Below are 12,587 nucleotides of genomic sequence, written 5' to 3'. Positions count from 1 at the left end.
ATGAAGAAATATTTTAGACTCTGGTGGTCTGTATAAATCCTGCACTGAGCCCGATATAAGTAATGCCTCCATGCCTTTAGAGCGAAGACTACCGCTGCTAGCTCTAAATCATGAACGGGGTAATTCCTTTCATGTTCTTTGAGTTGTCTAGAGGCATAGGCAATAACTTTGCCATCTTGCATAAGTACAGCTCTGAGTCCTAGAAAAGAAGCATCGCTATACATATCAAAATCCTTGTTGTTTTCCGGAAGAGTAAGAATCGGAGCACTGGTTAGTCTTTGTTTCAGTTCCGTAAAACTTTTCTCGCAGTCATCTGTCCATTCATACTTTTTATTCTTCTTGGTGAGAATGGTCATCGGGGCTGCTATTTTGGAGAAGTCCTCTACAAACTTCCTGTAGTAGCCCGCTAGTCCGAGAAAACTTCTGACTTCACTGGCGTTCTTTGGCCTATTCCAGTTGCTTACAGCCTCAATCTTATTTGGATCTACCATTACTCCATCCTTGGAGATAATATGACCCAAGAATGATATTTGATCGAGCCAGAACTCACATTTGGAGAATTTCGCATATAGTTGTTTTTCTCGAAGGATCTGCAATATTGTATTCAGGTGTTCGGCATGCTCTTCTTGAGTTCTCGAGTAGATGAGAATATCGTCAATGAAGACAATCACGAATTTGTCGAGATATGCCGCATATACCCGATTCATCAAATCCATGAACACAGCAGGGGCATTTGTCACTCCGAAGGGCATAACTACAAACTCATAATGCCCGTATCTTGTTCAAAAGGCTGTCTTTGGTATATCCTCTTGTTTCACTTTTACTTGATGATAGCCGGACCTTAAGTCAATCTTTTAGAAGACAGTTGCTCCCTTCAATTGGTCAAACAGATCATCGATCTGTGGAAGGGGGTATCTGTTTTTGATTGTTGCGTTGTTTAGTGCTCGGTAATCTATACACATTCGCATAGACCCATCCTTCTTTTTCACAAACAATACCGGAGCTCCCCATGGTGAGTGACTAGGGCGAATAAGTCCCTTGTCAAGTAAATCTCGTAGCTGTTCTTGAAGTTCCTTCAACTCAGTTGGTGTCATCCGGTAAGGTGCTTTAGAATTTGGTTTAGTACCCGGAACTACTACAATCGTAAATTCTATTTCTCTATCAGGTGCTAATCCCGGTAGTTCATCAGGAAATACTTCCGGATAGTCGCATACTACTCGGACCTCTTCTAGTTTCTGGCTTCCGGCTGGTCTTGTATCAACCATGTGTGCTAGAAATCCATTACAACCTTTGTCTACCATACTTTGTGCCTTTACCGCTGATAAGAATCTTTCAGTTTCTTTCCCAGATTCCCCAATAAATTCAAACATTGGTTCAGCTTCAGGTCGGAAGACTACCTTCTTATTACGACACTCAATTAAAGCGCCATACTTGCTCAAAAAGTCCATGCCCAGTATAATGTCAAAATCTCGCATGTCAAGTACTATCAGATTGCAGTAGAGTTCTCTGTCTATGATTCGGATAGGTACGACCCGCAGCATTTGATCCGATGGCATAACTTCCCCGGATGGTAGGGTTGTTAAGAATGTACCATTTAGGGTTTGAGGTGGTATGTCTAATTTCTTTGTAAATGGTGTTGAGACGAACGAGAGTGTCGCCCCAGTATCAAAAAATACTAAAGCATGCTGATTAAAAATAAGCAGCTGACCTGTAACGATGGTAGAGGCGTTCGCTGCATCTTCACTAGTAATCGCAAAAACCCTGGCATTCGTCATCTCTGGCGGGGCTTCCAACCTCCCTTGGCTGATCGAAGTCCCTTCTATAGACGTTTGCATCTGGTGTAGCTGTGAAGGAGCACCCCTGTTCTGGTTGTTCTGCTGGAATGGTGCTTGCATCTGAGTAGGACAGTCTCTGGCCAAATGTCCTTCCTGTCCATAATTATAGCACTTTCTTGTACCTTTGTGACACAATCTAGAATGAAGCTTCCCACAAATAGAACACTGGGGGTATTTCGGTTGCTTATTTACTGACCCACTTTTTTCATTGTCCCACTGCTTTCTTTTTCCGGTAGAAGTTCCTTTCCAGCCTGTTTTGGTATTCTGGGGTTTCTGTCCCTCGGCTCGTGTCTGACCTTTATTCTCCTTCATTGCTTTCTGATAATGCTCCGTAATCAGTGCACTGCTGACTAATTCCTCTATAGACTGCGGTCTATTAACTCCGCCGGCCACGTTCAGTGCTATCTCAGGTCGAAGCATCTTCAACATCAGTCTGACTCTTTCTCTCTCTGTACGCACTAATTCCGGACAAAGGCGTGCTAGACGGTTGAAGCACTTTACTGCTTCGTTCACTGATAAGTCACCTTGCCAGAACTCGGTAAACTCATCGTAATGCCGGTTCGTCACTTGCGTATGAAAGAATTCTTCGAAGAACTCTGTCTCGAAGTCCGTCCAATTCATCATATTAATTCGCCTCTTCGCTTAAACTCTTTCCCACCACATTCTCGCATCTCCGAAGAAGCAAAAAGATACACATTTGATCTTCTCTGATTCAGGCCAGTCCAAAAGTTCCACTGTGCTTTCTACTATCTTGAACCAGGCATGGGCATCCCACGGCTCGCAAGTACCCGAGAAGTTTTCCGGTTTCAGCCTCAACCACTGTATTAAGTAAGTCTCTTGTTGAACCACTAGGGCAGGGGCTACCGGTGGTACTGGTGCAACTATTGGCACGACGGGCACTGCGTTCTGAACTACTGGTGGGGTAGTAGGGGTTCCTTGTTGACCCATCAAGGTCGTGATCAACTGTTGTTGTTCCGTGATCTGACGTTGAAGGTCGGTGACTACCTGAGTCAGATCCGGTGGAGTGATTGCCTCGTCTGCTCGGGTAGTACGTCTCCTAGCCATGTTTATCTTCATTACACAATAACAAATTATCGTTAACCCTATTTGCTGTCATAAGGTTATTACTATCCCTATCCTACCATCATGCATACCTATCCTAATTCAAAGTATAATTAAACATGCAGAATATTAGAGTATTAACAAAAATCAAAGAATAAGTACACATGCAGAATTATTAAAGCATCAAAAATTTAAATTAACTAAATCAAGAATAAGTAGACATGCAGAACATTAAAGCATCAAAATTTAAATTAACTAAATCAAGAATAAGTAACTATGCATAATATTAAAGCATCAAAAATTAAATTAACTAAATCAAGAATAAGTAAACATGCAGAATATTAAAGCATCAAAATTAAAATTAACTAAATCAAGAATAAGTAAACATGCAGAATATTAAAGCATCAAAAATAAAATTTACATTAAGCATATAAAATCTTACTTGGAGCGGCAGGATGGAGGCTTGACATGTGGGTAGTGGAATGGCTAACCTGGCTCTGATACCAAACTGTAACGCCCCGCCCCTCCTTGTAAGGCGATGGGGGTTACTTGACAACTCTTGCATACTTAACACTGCGGAAGTCTTACTTAGAGAATTTAAAAACCTTTTCTTACTTAAAAATCACAATAGACATAAAAGGTCCACATAGCATACTTATCATAAATTTTGGGTCTTAATACCAAACACATACTTAAAGTCATGGAGTCATAAAGTAAAAACATCAACATGGCAAATTTCTTATTAAATGAAAGCAGGTCATTTCTTATAGCCAGTCCACTACCGCACACATCCCTCAAGCCCTCCTGCTGCTCCCCTAGTACATCCATTCCTTGTCTTTATCTGTGGTACAAGAAAGTAAGCTATGAGCACTCATGACTCAGTAAGTTCCTTTCCTACTCACAAAAACTGTCAAGCATATTAAAATCACAAGTCATAAGGCATAAAGACAAGTGTATCATGTTAAGAGCATATCATGACATATCATAACATAACATAAAGTATCATGGCATAACATATCATGATCATCAAACGTATCCTGTCATAGCATAACATCATCATAACTAGCATGGCTTAATCATAAAGTATAATCATATTACATCCCTAAACATATATCATGCAACATATGCAACATGTCTTTTGAAAACTTATACGATACATACTTAAACATAATCTCAACATGATTAGGGCCCCGACTTGTACCACATACATAAATGGGCGCGTCCTATGTAGGTCCAAGGTAGCAAGTCTTGAACCCTACAAGGCATACATACTAGGCCCATTTCTTAGTCCATCGACCTAAGGGCACTTAGGAGCCCATCCCTAACGAGGCTCGTTTCTTAGTCCATCGACCCCGGGGCGCTTATGGAGCCCACCCTTGGTACAAGCCATACATAAAGTAAAGTAGCATGACTTAACTTACATATCATAGTTCTTATCATTTCATGCATATCATATTTCTTAACATATCATAAAACATGCATATTTGGGCACACAGCACATGCATGAATCATAACATACATCATGAACATATCTCTTATCATAAAGCATGCATATTTGGGCACACAGCACATGCATGAATCATAGGCTTGCATAACGAACGTATCATTTTATCATGTCATAAAGTAAGCATGTTTGAGCACATAGTACATACATGGGTCATAAGCATACATGAAAGAACATAACACATATCATAAAAAGACATAACCATTCATGGAATCATTAAATATCATCTCTTCATAGCATGTGAGGTATATCTAGTCACTAAACCCATATGGCCGAAAGTCATGAAAGGTCCACATGATCTCTAGACAACATACAAACATAAAAATCTCATGATATCTTCACATACTAACATAAGAAAGGTCATAAGCATGTTAACCTAAATTTTTAAGCCCTCCTAGGTTTCCAATTATTTCATGGCCGAAACCTTTCATGAAGAGAAATCAAGTTCTAAGCAACATGTAAACATGTAAACCCTATACTCATATCATATTATATTTCATAGGGAACTACTTAAGCATATTTAGTTTGGGTTCTAAGTTCCTTAAGCTCCTAATCTTATCATGGCCGAACCCTAGCTTGTCTCATTCTAGGTTACAAGTAGCATAGAGGTGTTGAACCTTAAGCCAACATGTTATACATTTTCATGAGGAACAACATAAGCATGTTTGTTTAAAATTTCAAACTTCCTAGACCCCTTAACTCAAGGTGGCCGAAACCTATAACTCATGGAACTAGGTTTTTAGTGGCATAAGAGCATGGTAACCACAACTACATTTCATAGTACTTATCACAAGAAACATCATGAACATATGTAAGTTGGTTTCAAAATTTCTCTAGGCCTTACTCTAGTCTTGGCCGAAACCTATCAAGTATGAAACTAATTTTCTAGTGGCATAAGTGCATGGAAACACAACTACCTTTCATAGTAATTACCACAAGAACATCATGAACATATGTAAATTGGTTTCTAAGTTTTCCTAGGCCTTTAATCCAAAGGTGGCCGAAACATATGAGCTTGGTCTTGTTTTTCATATGGCCTATAAGCATGGAAACCCTGAACAATTTTTTCATGGCATAATAACAAGGAACAACATGAGTAAACTTAGTTAAAAAAAATCTACACATCCAAACCTTAAAACTTGGTGTGGCCGAAAGTTATATATAACCAAAGTTCTATGTAACAAGCAACCATAAAATCATCAACTAGTTTCATATTATTTATCAAGAATTCATGAGCCTCCTAGCCTTGGTTTAAACTTTCCTAGACTTCAAATCTCCTCATAACCGAACCTTCAAAAACATGGAACAAGATTCATAACTAACATAAAAATCATGTCATAACATTTTAGCTTCATATCTTGCCTTAGGAAAAATCTTAGCATGCTTAGTCTTAGGTTTAAAACTCTTCTAGGCCTTTACTTCTTATATGGCCGAGTATCCATGAGCTTGGAAATGGAGTTTCAAACAACATACAAGTAAGAGAAAAATTTAACAACCTCATTATCATAGGTACATAACAAAAGAATAAGGAAACATGCTTAGTTTGAGTCTTGAACTTATCTAGTCTTCTTGTTCATGCTTGGCCGAGAGTCTAAGGCTTATAGATCTAAGTTTTCATTATTTATTCTAGCATGGAAACCTTAGATTAATCTCTTACATAATATACATGTCACAAGGAAAATAATGAGCATATCTAGTTAAAATTTTCTTAGGCTCTTCTTCTTCTTTTGGCCGAATTTTTCATAAAGCAAGTCCTAGGTTTTTAAGCGATCTATCTTCATGGAAAACCATATAAACTATTGTACCATAGGTGAGGGGAAGCTTACCTAGTGTTCACTTGTTAATCTTTAAAGAATTTGTACCCTTGGTGAAGAGGAGGAAGGGAGCTTCTTCTTCTAGCACTCCTCTTGATTTTTATCTTGCTTGGAAGGATACACCTTGAAGGCTCATTCTTGTAGTTTAGTTTTCTCTTAGAGAGAAACCTAAACTTGGCTTGTGAAGATGAGGAAGGAGGCTCCTAGTCTCGGCAAGGGTGAGGGAGAAGGAAAAAAAATGAAATCCTTTAGTTCCTTTCCTTTTTATGCTAAGTGGGTGGAAGTTACAAAGGTGAACTTTGCTTCTTTTCCTCCTTAATGCATGCATGTATTTTCTAATGAGAACATGTCTTCATTCCTTCCCCTTAACTCCTCTCTTCATTATCCCCTTAAACCCCACGAAAATAGAGAATGAAAGGGAGAAGACAACTTGACTTTTGTTACTTCTTTTCTTAACCAAGAGGTAAACAAGAGGAAGAAACTACTTGGTCTTCTCTTGTTCCCTCACTAAATTGTATCTTTTACTCTTAACTACAATTCCCATCATTTCTCATTCACATATTATTCATTATCCTAGTGGTTATCATACATAGTTTTATTTCTATCCTTTGTGAGAGGTTCAAGGTTCAAACCTTCACCTCTTCTCTTTTTTTTTTTTATTTCTTCTTTTGATTCTTTTTTTTTTTTACTTTTATGTTCTAAAGCAACTAACACACATATACTTATCTTATAATTTTTGTGGGAGTTACACTCTGGTGCTCTGCTTTGACTCTCTGGCATGTCAGGCAGGTACTGACATATTTTGCAACATCTCTTTTGAGTCCAGACCACCAGAATCTTTGTTTCAAATCTTGATGCATCTTGGTGGAACTAGGATGCATGGAGTATGGTGTACTATGAGCTTCTTCTAGAATCTTCTTTTTCAATTCCTCATCATTGGGGAAACAAAGGCGGCTCCCCTGATAAAGGATTCCACTGTCTGATACCCGAAACTCTGAATTTTCTTCTTCTTGTATCCCTCGCTTGATCTTCTGGATATCTGGATCTTCACTTTGCTTTCTCTGTATATCCTCAAGCAAGGTTGACTCTAAGGTCAATGCAGAGAGTTGCCCATAAACAATTTTGACTCCAAAATCTAACAGTTCCTTCTGCAGTGGTAGTGCTAATGATGACAAGTGCATCAGAACTGCACTGGACTTTCGACTTAGTGCATCCGCCACTTTGTTAGCTTTACCTGGGTGGTAGAGGATTTCACAGCCATAATCTTTAACCAACTCTAGCCACCTGCGCTGCCTCATGTTTAAATCTTTCTGGGTAAAGAAATACTTCAAGCTCTGATGGTTGGTGAAGATTCTGCACTAAACTCCATACAGATAATGTCGCCAGAGTTTTAGTGCAAAGACCACAGCTGCCAACTCAAGATCTTGAGTGGGGTAGTTCTTCTCATATTCTTTGAGTTTTCTGGAAGCATAAGCTATAACCTTCCCTTCTTGCATGAGAACAGCTCCAAGGCCCATCTTGGAAGCATCACTGTATATTTCAAAACTCTTGTCACTCTCTGGAACAGTCAGAATAGGAGCACTAGTCAGTCTTTTCTTCAATGCTTGGAAACTTTGCTCACATTTATCTGACCATTCAAACTTCTTGTTCTTCCTAGTTAGGGCTGTTAGTGTAGAGGCTATCCTGGAAAAGTCCTCCACGAACTTTTTGTAATATCCAGCTAAACCATGGAAGCTTCTGATTTCCCTGGCGTTCTTGGGTCTACACCATTTGTTAACCGCTTCTATTTTGGCAGGATCCACCTGGATACCTTCTTTAGAAATGATGTGATCTAGAAACGCCACCTGCTCTAACCACAACTCGCACTTTGAGAAATTGGCATAAAGATGCTTTTACTGAAGGGTCTGCAGTACTATTCGCAAGTGCGTCTCATGCTCCTCTAGTGTTCTTGAATAGATCAGAATGTCGTCGATGAATACGATGACAAATTTGTCAAGGTATTCTCTGAACACTCTGTTTATTAAGTCCATGAAGACCGCAGGTGCATTAGTCACACCAAAAGGCATGACTATAAACTCGTAGTGTCCATATCTAGTCTTGAAAGCTGTTCTGGATATATCACTTCCTTTCACTTTCAACTGATGGTATCCAGAGCGCAGGTCTATCTTAGAGAACACTGTTGCCCCCTTTAACTGATCAAATAGATCATCTATTGTGGGAAGAGGGTACTTGTTCTTAATTGTCACTTTGTTCAGCGCTCTATAATCTATGCTCATTCGCATAGATCTGTCTTTCTTGTTAACGAACAACACCGGAGCTCCCCATGGTGAGTGACTAGGACGGATGAAACCTTTGTCAAGTAGCTCCTGGAGTTGTTCTTGTAGCTCTTTCAGTTCCGCTAGAGACATCCGATACGGAGCTTTTGAAATTGGACCGGTACCAGGAACTAACTCAATTTCAAACTCCACTTCTCTGTTGGGAGGTAGTCCAGGTAGCTCTTCTGGGAATACCCCTGGATACTCACAGACTACTCGAACATCTTCCTGCTTGGGTCTTTCTTATTCTTCTGCATTCACAATGTACGCAAGAAAGCCAATACACCCTTTAGCTAACATCTGATGAGCTGTGAGGGAAGAGAGGAATTTATGGGTCTTCCTCTTCGTCACTCCCGTGAACTCAAAGGATGGTTCACCTTGTGGGCTGAAAATCACTTTCCTTCTATGGCAGTCCACCGAAGCACTGTACTTGCTGAGAAAATCCATACCCAGAATGACATCGAAATCTTGCATCGCAAGGACTACTAGATCCACATATAGCTCTCGGTCTGAAATTCTAACTGGTACAACCCGAAGCCACTGGTTGGACTCCATGACTTCCCTAGAAGGTAGGGTCGTTAAAAACTTAGAGTTCATGCTCTCTGTAGGCATATGAAATTCTTTGGTAAAGAGTAGTGATATAAAAGAATTGGTCGCCCCAGTATCAAATAGTGCAGTAACTAAATGCTGAAAAATAACTACTTGACCTGTTACGACCGTGGAGGCACTAGCAACTTCCTCTTTAGTGAGGGAGAATACTCTGGCACTGGCTGAAACTGGTGGGGCTTCCAACCTTCCTTGACTTAGCTGAGGTCCGTCCAGAGTTGCAGGCATGTTGTGTAACTGAGGCTTGTTCCCATATTGCGCTGCCTATTGCTGAGGTGCTTTGAGCTTATTAGGACATGCCTTAGCCAGGTGTCCTTCTTGACCAGACGAATAACATCCAGTCAGACCCAAAAGACATGCTCCTGGATGTAGTCTCCCACATTTAGGGTAGGGAGGGAACTTGGCCTGCTTGTCTGTAGGACCTCCCTTTTGGCTACCTCCTGTATTCCACCGTTTCCTCTTGTTATCTTTGCCCTTCCAGTGCTGCTTACTTGCTTGAGGTTTCTGACTCCCTATTGTCTTGTCCTCTATCTTGACTAGCTTGAATTGCATTTGTTGTGCCTTGATGCTGTTCAGATCGTGCTCAGCGACTAATGCCCTGCTGACCAGCTCTTCACCAGTCTGTGGTCGGTGAGTTCCACTACTCACGTTTAGTGTTATTTCTGGCCTCAGCATTCGGAGCATCAGTCTGACTCGTTCTTTCTCTGTACTTACTAGCTCTGGGCAGAGACGAGCTAGTCTGTTGAATCTCTTTACTGCTTCTTCTACTGGCAGGTCACCTTGTCTGAATTCTATAAATTCCTCATAATGTTTATTGGTGATCCGTTGGCAGAAGAATTCTTCGTGAAACTCTATCTCGAAGTCAGCCCAACTCATTTGATTGACTGCTCTCTTGCTCTTAACTCTCTCCCACCACATACGAGCATCTCCAGAGAGGCAGAAAGAGGCACACTTGACCTTCTCAACTTCTAGCCAGTCAAGAAGCTCCATGGTGCTCTCTAGTGTCTTAAACTAAGCCTGGGCATCCCAGGGCTCAGTCGTGCCCGAGAAGCTTTCTGGCTTCAGCTTCAGCCACTGTATTAGGTATGCTTCTTGTCTTCTAGGTGTTGTGGTGACTTCCAGGGCGGTTGGTGGAACCTCAGTCACCACTGGAGTCTCCACATTGATAGTTGGAGGAGTGGGAGGGACTGGCTGCCAATTAGTCATCAGATTGACGATCACTTGTTGTTGCTCTGCCACTTGTCTCTGGAGTTGAGCAACAACTTCAGAGAGATTTGGTTCATTTGTTCTGGGCTCTTCGTTCTCCTGTGCTCGGTCTTCAGTGCGAGCGGTACGGGGACGTCCTCTTCTTGACATCTAGTTATGTAGAGAGAGAAAATTAAGCAAAATTCCTGACATTAAACATTTATGAGTAAGCACTTCTGAACACCTCACTATTCTGCACATAAAATCAAATACTTCTAAAAATTTCTCTTTACTGTAAATAATAAGGAAAAGCATATTAATGAAAGAATTTTAAATACTTTCTTACTTGAAAAATGCAAGGCTGATGCTGATATGTGTGTGATGCTGGAGAATGGGGACTGCTCTGATACCAACATGTAACACCCCACCCTCCTCTCTTCTAGTCTATGAGGGTGGGACGTTACTGGACTATTAACTTTACTTAACTAGTGTCGCTCACATATTGACAATAATACTTAAAACTCTTTGAAAACTCAAAACATGCAATAAGTAACAACTGAAACATAATTAACTCATCTTGTCATTCTGCTCAAGCATATGTTCACAACTAAAATATATCAATCAGTATATGCATGCAACAGTGATACAACTCAATTAGCGGAACTAATGTGTATAGCAAATAGAAGGAAGAATTCTAAAACATAAAATATTCAATAAGAAAATCCAGCAACATGAAAGAATAGTTCTAACATTCTGAATACAATATCTTAATGAATTTTTAAACTAAATCTCAAGGTTTCCATAGTCCAGACATCACACATCCATCCACACCTCCTTGTCACCTTCCTTTGCTATAACTTTTCCTTTCCTTTATCTACAGTAAGAGGAAAATGCATCTATAAACAAAATGCTTAGTAAGCGCTATCTAACTCACAAAACTCGAATATGCATGTGAATAGGAAGAAATCTAAAAACTGAATGCTTAAAAGAAAATGCTACTCATGCTCAACTAATAGCAAAAGAAACAAAACATATTAAAATGCTAAAAATAAGAATAAGAAAAATCTAAACAACATGCTAGCATAAAAGAAAACTAAACTTGCTGATTTCTAAACTTATGTGAAGTTTATTTCACTTGTTCAAAAACTTATACTTTTATACTTCAAAATAATAATCTCTTGGGCCCAGGCTTAGTATCATTACACGCTCCCTAATAGAAACTGAGGTAGCGAGCAACCAGTCCTACGAGGGTAAAGACCTTGGTCTTACCAGGGCCGAGACCTCGGAAACGGTCACCTGGATTTGTTTAATGACAACCTCGGAAGTCGGGTACTAGCGTCTTCAAGTAAAATACTTGTTCTTGTTAATACTTCTAATAAAAGAATGCCTCATACAAAACTGTAATGCTTTAACAGATTCAAAAATCTACATACAAAGCTTAACAAAATCTGCATACAAGCTTAACAAAAATCTGCATACAAGCTTAACAAAATCTGCATACAAGCTTAACAAACATCTGCCGAATTTTCCTTAGACTAGGCTATTAATGCCCATTTCGCAGCACAAACAAAACCAACACAGTAAAACCCCAAGGTTGTTCGTGCCACTTTTGCAGCACATTCAAGTTAAGCTTGCTGAATTTTTACAAAACAAACCTTTGTAAACTTGTTCAAAGCTTATATCTTTACAGAACAACAGAAACCAAATCCTGTTGAAGTTATCTGCAGTACCACGACAAGGAAGCAAAAGAAACAAACATGCAACTAGTAAGGAAAATTGCTACTGGAAACCTAAAACCATAATTGTTCTTCATGCTTAGTGCCACGGCAACAAGAAAAAAAACTAAAGATTGCTAGATTTCATATGAACCGATCATGCTCATCAAGGTCACAAACAACAAATCTAATTCAAAAACTGAAATACTAAATTCAAAGACTGAAGAAACAACCACATGCTAAACAAACAAATCTATTTCCTTTCTTTGAGATTCACGGCAGCAAGCTACAAAACACCAATCTTTACAGCATGCTTCGAAATCAAAAAGAAACAAGGTCCGAAACTACTCCTACCGCAGGTGAGAAAGCAACTTACCTTGGTTCTTGGACTCACAACCGAGAAGAAACTTCTAGGGTTTCGGAGAAGCTTGCGATTTCGTCTCTTCTTCGTGACCACGGGCTCTCCTGGACGAGAAGGTCTCAAATCGGTGAAGAACCCCACCAAAACTCCCCTTGACCAGCCACCGGAGACAAAGCCCTAGCTTTGGATT

This window comes from Zingiber officinale, chromosome 10A, assembly GCF_018446385.1.
Source record: "Zingiber officinale cultivar Zhangliang chromosome 10A, Zo_v1.1, whole genome shotgun sequence".
Taxonomy (NCBI): domain Eukaryota; kingdom Viridiplantae; phylum Streptophyta; class Magnoliopsida; order Zingiberales; family Zingiberaceae; genus Zingiber; species Zingiber officinale.
Note: the sequence above shows the minus strand (reverse complement) of the source record.